Source organism: Bufo bufo, chromosome 1, assembly GCF_905171765.1.
Source record: "Bufo bufo chromosome 1, aBufBuf1.1, whole genome shotgun sequence".
NCBI lineage: Eukaryota > Metazoa > Chordata > Amphibia > Anura > Bufonidae > Bufo > Bufo bufo.
The window spans coordinates 32,424,763-32,434,197 of NC_053389.1; the positions used below are offsets into that span (position 1 = coordinate 32,424,763).

The window sequence follows — 9,435 nt, forward strand, 5'->3', positions numbered from 1 at the left end:
TCCCATCTTCTGCTCCGGCTTCTCGGGGGCTCCTTGAAGTTGCACCACTTAATCAGTCCGTGATCAGAGCCGTCTATGATCATGGACTCTGCCACCTCTGTGTCTACTGTATAAAAGACCAGGTATCCAGCAGCTTTGGGACCTGCTCGGCTCTTGAGTGATATCATCTTTAAAGACCCGATATTGGACATGTACAGCAGATGTTGGGTGGGGGTTAAACAACATCTTTACTTTATTCATATACTAACCAAGCAGACAAAAAATGACATCTGGCTTCATTCCTTATATGTTCATTTTATTGTAAACATTGTATCAGAAAAGATAACCTATACCGGAGTTATTGCACACATTTATTGTGACATTTAGAAATCTAGCAGAGCTCAACTCGCTAACTGCTGATGATATTTTCATGTGGTTTTTCCATAGGACTAGAGGTTAATAGAAATAGCTAATAACACGTTCAGCCCTGCTTCATCTACATTTTACATTTAACTATAAAATCCCATTGCTTTTCAGAGCAAACTTCCAAATACTGGCTGCAGAATGATCTGACTTGTCTATTATCTTTTACATTCTTCTAGTGTCACACATGTATCTCCAGAAAGAACATATCCCTTATTACAGACACATTTTCTATAACATTTTTTGTCACACACTCGAGGGCCAAATGGTTGTTTACATGTTGGTTGGCAGCCGGATGCGCAGGCCTCATAGTGCTGGTTGGGACCACAGGGGACATTGCAGTCTTCTTCATTGACGCACTGTACAGATTCCCCAGAAGTCCAGGTCTGAGCCAGGAATCCTTCGTCACATTTACAGGTGTATATTCCAATATCAATGCAATTTTGTACAGGAGGTTTAGCTATGTTGGAGCAGTTTCTTTCACATAGAGAAATGACTCCAGGAGAGCTGTTCGGAGGACAATTCAAATCTGGACAAAAAAGAAATGAACTGGGAGTTAACTGGTTTTATCTTAGCGTTATTATGAGCTTATTGAAAAAAAAAAACTAAACAAATGAAAAGAAAAAATGGAAGATAATAATAATAATAACAATAATAATATGTAATAATAATAATAATGATATTATTAACAACCAATTAGAGAGGAATTAGAAATGGATTTCTAATAGAAAAAATGTGACTTCCAAATGAAGCAAAAGTTTCGGATGAATCGCGCAAAACGGCGCCCGCAATGTTACATTTCTATTTCATTACACTAGTGCGGGAAACCAGGCAGGGAAGATGAAGAAGGAGGATCTCGTAACCATGGGCAGGGTCTCGAATGGCAGGCTTGTCAATAATGCCATGCCGTCAGCCTTTTAGCCAATCAAAAGGGAGGATATTGGCTGATCTATTAGGTACCATGTAACGTCCCAAGGAGAGACGCCATTCTGAACTTCACCGATGTGATGTCTGTCACAGACAGACAATGAAACTAACAAAACAGCCAGTCAAGGGTCTGAAGTTCCCTCTACACAGGGATTATTAGCAAGCCAATTATCAGGAATGAACTTTCATATGAATGCTCGTTCCCAATAATTGACCCGTGTAAAGTTGCCACTAATCGCCCCACAAAAGAGCAAAAGCTCATTCATGGGTTTTTAAAGGGAAGTCCTGACCCCATGGACTTCTGGTGAGAAAGATTGGAACAGTGGCCAAAATAGGCCCAGCTTATGATCGGTGTACTATGTTGTCCAACTTCAAGAGTAATGTCAGAGACGGTATTCAACAGTGTTGTCACACCCAAAAACATGACATTTGTGAAAACGAATGAGGCAAGGATGTGTTGGGATTTCCACACACTGAGGGACATTTATCAAGACTAGAGTTCCCGTATGCCAGACATGATTGCAGCACTTTTTATCGCCACTTTAGAAAAGTGTTGAGAAGCTAAAAACGTTGCAAATGATGGCACAAATATGTTGTGCACCATAATTAGTGACGATAGCAGTGTAAACACTTCACTAAAGATCTCTCACTCTGCCTTTTGAAGTCACATTTTTAAATATATCTACTTAGGTTCTACTTACCGTCTTGACTGTGCACCTCCCACTGCAAGACTATGGGAAGAAAAGAATCCAAATGAACAATCACAATGTAACAATTTGTCTTTTGTATGATGTTTCTATTCAGATTGTTCTATTTGCTACAATAGGGAGAACCATATGGACAACTCATCCCCACCACCGATGTAAGGGTTCAGGGCTCGGGTACTGACAGACTGAGACACTGTACAGGGAGCCAGTCACCATGGAATGCAGTACAGGTTATAGAGCAGGAGGAGCTGAGCAGGTTATAGTTTTGTGGGAAAAGAATCAGTAAATTTGTAAATTACTGAATAAAATTCCAGCTCTTTCTGTGGTCAGGAGTCCAGTGGGCGGAGTCAATGACTGACAGCCTTCCCTCTGAGTGTACAATCATTGGGTAGGACCGCCCACTGGACTCCTAAGCATAGTAAGAACAAACAATAATTTATACATATATTAATCCGCTCGTGGTCTCCTGTATAACATACTGCTGGCAGATTGTACTGCGTGTTCTACGTGATTGGATCTCCTAAGATAACATCTGATTATACCCGCTCATAAATATGCTTACTAGAATGTAGTTAGTCCCAAAACAAACACTCATGGCACCACCTATCGATGGGGGTGGAGCGTATTCAGCTGTTTCCATGTCCCCCATAGACATCAATACAGTGTGAATGTGTGGCCATTTCTCTACCACATAAGCACCTACTTTATTTAGACCGTACATTCATGGCATATCCATCAGATTACCTAAAATGTCTCTTAACCTCCCTGGCGGTACGATAACTTCATTAATTTTGTACCCGGAGTGGTACAAACTTCCAGAGCTGCAGCCGGAAGTTCGCACGGCGCTCCGGAAATGTGGATGCGGACAAATTAACTCATGGTGGTCCGGAAATGTGAATGCGGACAAATTAACTCATGGTGGTCCCGAGTGTGACTCGGGGTTACCGCTGCTTTCAGTGTAATGTGACCTCGAGAGGGATTACCACTAAGGAGGTTAAAGGAAATGTATCGTCCCAAAATGAAATATTATTTGAAACAGTTTTTTATATTTTAATTTTTATAGATATTGTAGCATTTTTTGCTGTGACCATTTATTTAAATTTTCTTGCACTGGTCATTGGAACACATACAAAAGCTTGTCACTATGTGAAGGCAACCTTAGCTTTGTGTTAGAAAGTGAATTTGCATAAAGCTCTCTCCTCCCATAAATATTCTACCCATACGAATCTACAGAAATTCAAATTTTACCATATCAGATTTTTTCCAAAAATTTTTGGTCAAATTCCGTTTCTAACAAAATTGATTCACTCATGTTTAGTTGAATGCTGATTCTGCTGATTCTGATGTGCTGAACTCTGGTTAGAAATATATATATATATATAGTATTGAAAGAAGGGGTTTAATGACAGCCCTGGAAGTCAAGATAACGCATGACAGTAGCACTATACAATGTATACGGCCCCTCGGTAACTCCCTTGTGTCCGTGGAAGCCACTGTCATACACTTACACTATTTCTTGAGACTGTCTATGGGCATATTTCTCTATAAATTCCCACTCTTTACAGCTGCCAGAAAGCACACACCCTCTGAAGTACTGGGCCTTTAATATAGAATTTTTGTGAAAAATTAAAAATAAATGACTACAGCATTTACAAGCAGAACATTCCCTTCTATAGACATCTAACGATTGAAAATAAAATCACATAGATGAGAGTTCAATTACTTGAAATACATACATGCGAGCAAGAAGACAGCAGATAATTTGAAGAAGCCCATGTCTCTTCTGATAAAAGCTGAGGATACCACAAGTCACTGGTAACAGAAGATACAGACAAGACATTAAAATAATGCAGATCAATGGTAAAGTAAATAAAGGACACGAGTCTTCTACGTTACCTGTTCGAGCTCTGGGAAAAGCTCCTGTGATGACTGTTGGACTGGATCAATCTCCTGGATCCACATTTATAAGAGTCAGGTTGGGCGGGGGCACAAATATTTGCATATTTAATTTGATATTTTGTAACATTTCCTTCATTTGTTTTACAATCTATGTGGTAATCACTGTGATTAATGGATGTCCAGGAATGACAAGGCGTGGAAAAGTGGTTCCTCAGAAGATCACAGTGATGTCACAAGGATTATGTGGTTTCTGTTGAGAACCCTCATCTATTAGCCAATGTAAAGCCGAATGCACGTGAGCGGTCCGTGGTAACCCGGCCTGGATTCCTGCTGAGAGCAGGAGCGCACCGCGTCATTGGTTGCTATGATGCCATGCCTTCATGCCGCCGCTGCACTAAAGTGATACACCCGTATAGATCATTTGAGTGTATTACTGTAGTGCAGCGGTGGCATGAAGCGCAGGGCGTCCTAGCAACCAAAGACGCCGTGCGCTCCTGCTTTCAGCAGGAATCAAGGCCGGGTTACCACGGACCGCTCACGGGCGTGAAACATGGCCGTGTGCATTCGGCTTAAAATGATTACTGTGATTACTGTTATGGGCAGTGGCTGTAGAACCAGTGCATCAGCCAATCAGTTTAACGTTGGGCTAATCCTGAGGACATTGTCATGTCATTCAGCCTTGAACCTCTATACAGGGATCTGAACTTCGCTGCTGGGGAGCCATCAGGCCACAACGTCAAAGTGCAAAGCTGGCAACAGCAGCCCAAGGTCATCCGCCTTCCACCTCAACCCCTTGCACAACAGCCAAGCAGTCTGATCCCCAAGTCATGCAGCAGTCACTTATGTTTTTTTATGTTTCTGCTGGCGTGTTTTTCGTGGGCCATCCACCTAGCCCTTTCCCAGAAGTTATAGAGATTGACTGCACTAATGCCCAACCATTTATGTTTGAGGATGAGGACGTGGGAGAACCACCGCAGCATGTCTCCCATGACGATGACAAAACACAGGTGTCAACTGATGGGGCTTTCTGCAGTGTGCAGACCGGCCAGGAGGGCAGGGGTGAGAAGTGGGTGTAAGATTATGATGAGGTTCTAAACCTCACATGACATCCAGGTAATGCCAATGACGTTTGCAGTTTGGAGGAAGAGGTGGTGGTCACACAGCTTCAGCCACATAACAAAAAAGACAGCAGGGTACAAAAGCAGAGCGGCCGTTCCCTAGCCAGTATGCCTGCTACTGCCCAACATGCCAAGAGACATAGCTGCAGTGCACAAACAAGTGTCAGAAAAATCAGGTGTGTACTGCGCCATCAGTAGCAAGGTCCACATAATCACCGACACATGGACCAGTAAGTAAGGGCAAGGATGTTATATCTCCCTATCTGCACACTGGGTAAATGTAGTGGCGGCTGGGCCTGAGGCGGACAGCGGTTTGGTGCATGTCCTATGGCGACCGAGGATTGCTGGACGTTTCTGGGTGCCTCCTGTTGCCTCCTCCTCCTACTGCTTCCTCCTCTACCGCCTCTTCATCACGTCAGCTCAACACCTGCACCACAAACTTCAGCACAGCCAGGGGGAAATGACAGCAGGCTGTTCTGAAACTCATATGTTTGGGGGAAAGACCCCACACTGCGCAGGAGCTGTGGGAGGGCATGGAAGAACAGACCGATAAGTGGTTGGTGTCTCTGTGCCTCAAGCCTGGCATGGTGGTGTCGACAACTGGTGAAATCTCATAGCTGCTTTGGGCCCAGCCGGTTTGACACACATCCCTTGCCTGGCGCATGAGCTGAACTTGGTGGTGCAGTAATTAACAGTATTAACAGTAATAAATAAAGCCTGTACTATTGTGTTTTAAATATATAAAACATATATATATGTGTGTGTTTCATTTCTTATACACATTTCTAAACGTGTGATACATCTATGTCACATGACAATATTGCTGTTGGAAAATCTATATAAATGTATTGTATTGTATAGTGGCTTTTTTCTCCACTCTTTGTATCAACCCTGCACTGCCATAGGATTTTCAAAATTTTGAACAAGCCATAAATTATGAGCAACTCTAGCAGGTTGTATGCCAGGCTAAAAAATTGCTCCAGCCCCTGACTGGACTAGTTATTTAACATACATTTACGATTGCTTTAAGGCATACATTTTATTCAATTTTCAGAGGCCTAAGTTCCGATACTACTACCACACTCTATTAACATAATGGACAAAGTACAATCATACATGAGATAGTAGTTATGTTTAATACAGAAACATGGCTCATAGTGTTGAGCGAAGCGTAGCATCCGAAGCTAATTCGGTCCGAAGTATAAGAAAACTTTGATGCTAAATGAATCCGAATTTCCTCTCGCTTCCGGGTAACAAACCAGTATTCCTAAAATGGTTGCTGCACATGTTAGATAAAGCGAAACTAAGTGTAGAGAAGACAAGCCCGGGAACACAAGGTCACCCATAATTAGCGATGAGAGGACCGGTGGATGTTCGGGTTCGGCCGAACTTTGTTTCAAAGTTCGGTTCTGTTCCATACTTGATCCGAACTTGACCCCGAACACTAAACCCCATTAAAGTCAATAGGGTCCCGAACTTTGGGGTGAAAAAGTCTGTAAAAAAGTAATAGAAAGGGCTAGAAGGCTGCAAAAGGATCATAAACGGGGGTAAGAGCAGGACAATTGCTCTGCAAACAAATGTGGATAGGAAAATGACTTAAAATAACATAAAATACATAAAAATAAAAATCTTGAACCAGGAGGCGGAGGTCCAAGTGGAGTAGGAAGTTGAGGAGGCGGTTGACATGGCAGTGAAGGTGAAAGAGAAGGAGGAGAAAGAAGCCAACACTGTTTCTGTTTTGTTTAGTTTTTTTTTTTACATATGTCCATCAATTCTGTGTGTGACCTTTAGCCTTTTTTGGGGGGGTGGCCGGCATACTTCTCTACTCTGCCAATATAAGACATAATAATCTTGAGACAGGAGGAGGAGGTGGACGCGGCGGTGCAGGCAGAAGAGGTGGAGGAAGTAGCCAACTATTTTTTTATTATAATTTAGTTTTTTATTTTTATTTCTTTTTTTGGTTTGTTTTTTGGTTTGTGGAGGCCACAAAACATTGGGAAATGGCACATTGCCTGAAGAATTGCCACACCATGTAACTCTTTTGCGCTGACTTTAGTCTTTTGATGCATTAGGCAGTAGCATGCGTACTGACTGGGGGACGGCCACTCTGTTTTTGCACCCTACTCCCTCCCTGCGGCTGCACTGTGTGACCCCCACCTCTTCCTCTGAACTGCACACATCACTCGGGTGACCTGGATGCCATATGAGATCTAGGACCTAATCATCCTCCACATCATCTTCCACCCACTCCACACCCCTGCCCTCCTGGCCGGTCTGCACAGTTGACACCTCTGTTTTGTCATCATCATGAGAAACGTGCTGCGGTGGTCTTCCCACGTCCTCATCCTCAAACATAAGTGGTTGGGCATCAGTGCACTCAATCTTTTTCACTTCTGGGGAAGAGCTATGTGAATGGCCTACGAAAACCCAGTCATCAAAAAGCATAAGTGACTGCTGCATGACTTCAGGCTCAGACTGCTTGGCCGATGTGCAAGGGGTTGAGGTGGAAGACAGATGCCCGTGAACCGCCAGTGCCAACTCTACACTTTCGGCAGTGGACTGGAAGACAATGTGGAGGTACTCTCAGTCATCCATTCTACTACCGCCTCTTCTTGTTCTGGCCTCACTATTCTTAGAGCGGTATTCGGGCCCACAAAATGACGCAGAACATCCTGTCATCTGCGTGCACCAGAGGAAGGTGTTTCATTTGGGCGCATAGCTGGCACGGATCTACAACGTCCTCTCCCTGTGGCATGAACTCCAACACCACTAACACCAGCAGCATCACGTGCACAGCCACGTCTCTTATTTGATGCTCTCCTCATTTGTTTTACGGTCACCCACAAAATTGTCTGACAGACGAACAATTGTATTTCTGTGTCACGGGTGAAAGTGAAGTGCACCCCCAAAAATGGCTATAGGTCAACGACAGAAATAACAGAAAGATTAACTCTAACTAACCTCTAAGGCCTCATACCACAGCCCCTTTCGAGTGGCATCTCTCAAGTCCAGTATGCCCTCCTCTGATACAGCCCCATCCTGTTGGGCCAAGTGCTGCTGCAACCTCCAGCGAAACTCCTCTTCCATGTTGCTGTGGATAGGAACGCTGCCCGGTAGCTAGCTCTGTCCCTTGAGCTCCTTCAAAGCCAGTGTCGCTGCACGAGTGCCAGCGTTGCCCTCCATGCACCATACACTAGTGCCTTCCTTGAATCCTCTGTGCAGGGAAAAAGAAGGGAAAATCCTGCTGCTTGCCACCAGTTGTGACGGTATCATCCGTGTCACCGTCTAGTATTCCCTTCTTCCCATGAAATAGCACAGCCAAATAATCCACAGAGCAATAATTCGCTATTATCGCTAGTATCGCTGGTATCGCTGGTATCGCCAGTATCACTGGTATCGTCAAATAAGTCCATACATGAGCCAAAGCTGAATGCTGGAACAAGACTTTACTGGAAGCAACCCAGGCATTCAAACATACAATTTATTTTATCCCCGACTCCCATGCAAGGGAGACACCCACAATAAACATACATTAACCCATAACACAAAGGTTACAACCCACATAACACCCTCCCCTCTGCCTGTGATATAATTATGGTACACAATAGTTATCACAGGCAGGACAATACACAATGTCTTCTGTCCTGGAGACAACCGAGGTGTAATTCAATTATCTCTCAGGACAAAGAGAAATCGCCAATACACACAGGGAGACAATAGGACAGACATCACTTACTCAAATATACAATGTCCCACCCGTTAAAGTACACATAGACATTTAACACATCCCAAAATGGCACGAATTAGACCAGTTAGTAAAAGTCTCTTTGGCCTGGCTGTACTCATGTCTTTTCTGTCCAAAACCGGTTCTACACAGTCTTTTGTCCTGGAGACAATTGAGAAGTGATCCACTTATCTCCCAAGGACAGAGGCAAGACTCCATTAGCCACAAAGGGTGATGAATGGATGAAATTAAATGTAATTGAGCGGAAATGTGGGACAAAGTATTGAAGCATAAGCTTCCAAGTTAAGGAGGGGGAGCGCGGCAATTACCCATTCCCGACTCAGGGAGGTAGTGACGATACATAAAAATACAGGACTCTTAAGATGCCCTGTTGTTGGAATGATTAATAAAAAATTATAGGGAATGTCATTGTGGTATTTTTGATTTGTAATCGTTAGCCAGGAGAGGCCCTGCTGCCACTTTGTTGACTCTCTAGCTAACTTCTGCCTGATCGCACGTCCCTGTGACCTCCACCATCCATTTGGATATCTTCTCTATCAACTTTCGATGTTCTTTTCTGAGCCTACCATGTTGATCACGGTTATCGGCGAATCAGGGTTCCACGCCGGAGAGGGAGCGTGAGAAAGAGAGAACACAT

At 43.7% G+C, this 9,435-nt stretch overlaps 1 long non-coding RNA gene across 1 annotated transcript; it reads right to left on the minus strand.

Annotated features, from left to right (window-relative positions):
* Positions 1 to 274: 274 nt before the first annotated feature.
* Positions 275 to 4,039, minus strand: LOC120992909. The gene is made up of 4 exons (XR_005777101.1): positions 3,933 to 4,039; positions 3,773 to 3,848; positions 2,031 to 2,060; positions 275 to 931 (listed from the first exon to the last, which is right to left on the minus strand). It is a non-coding gene; the product is annotated as an uncharacterized LOC120992909 (long non-coding RNA).
* Between the last annotated feature and the right edge of the window lie 5,396 nt (positions 4,040 to 9,435).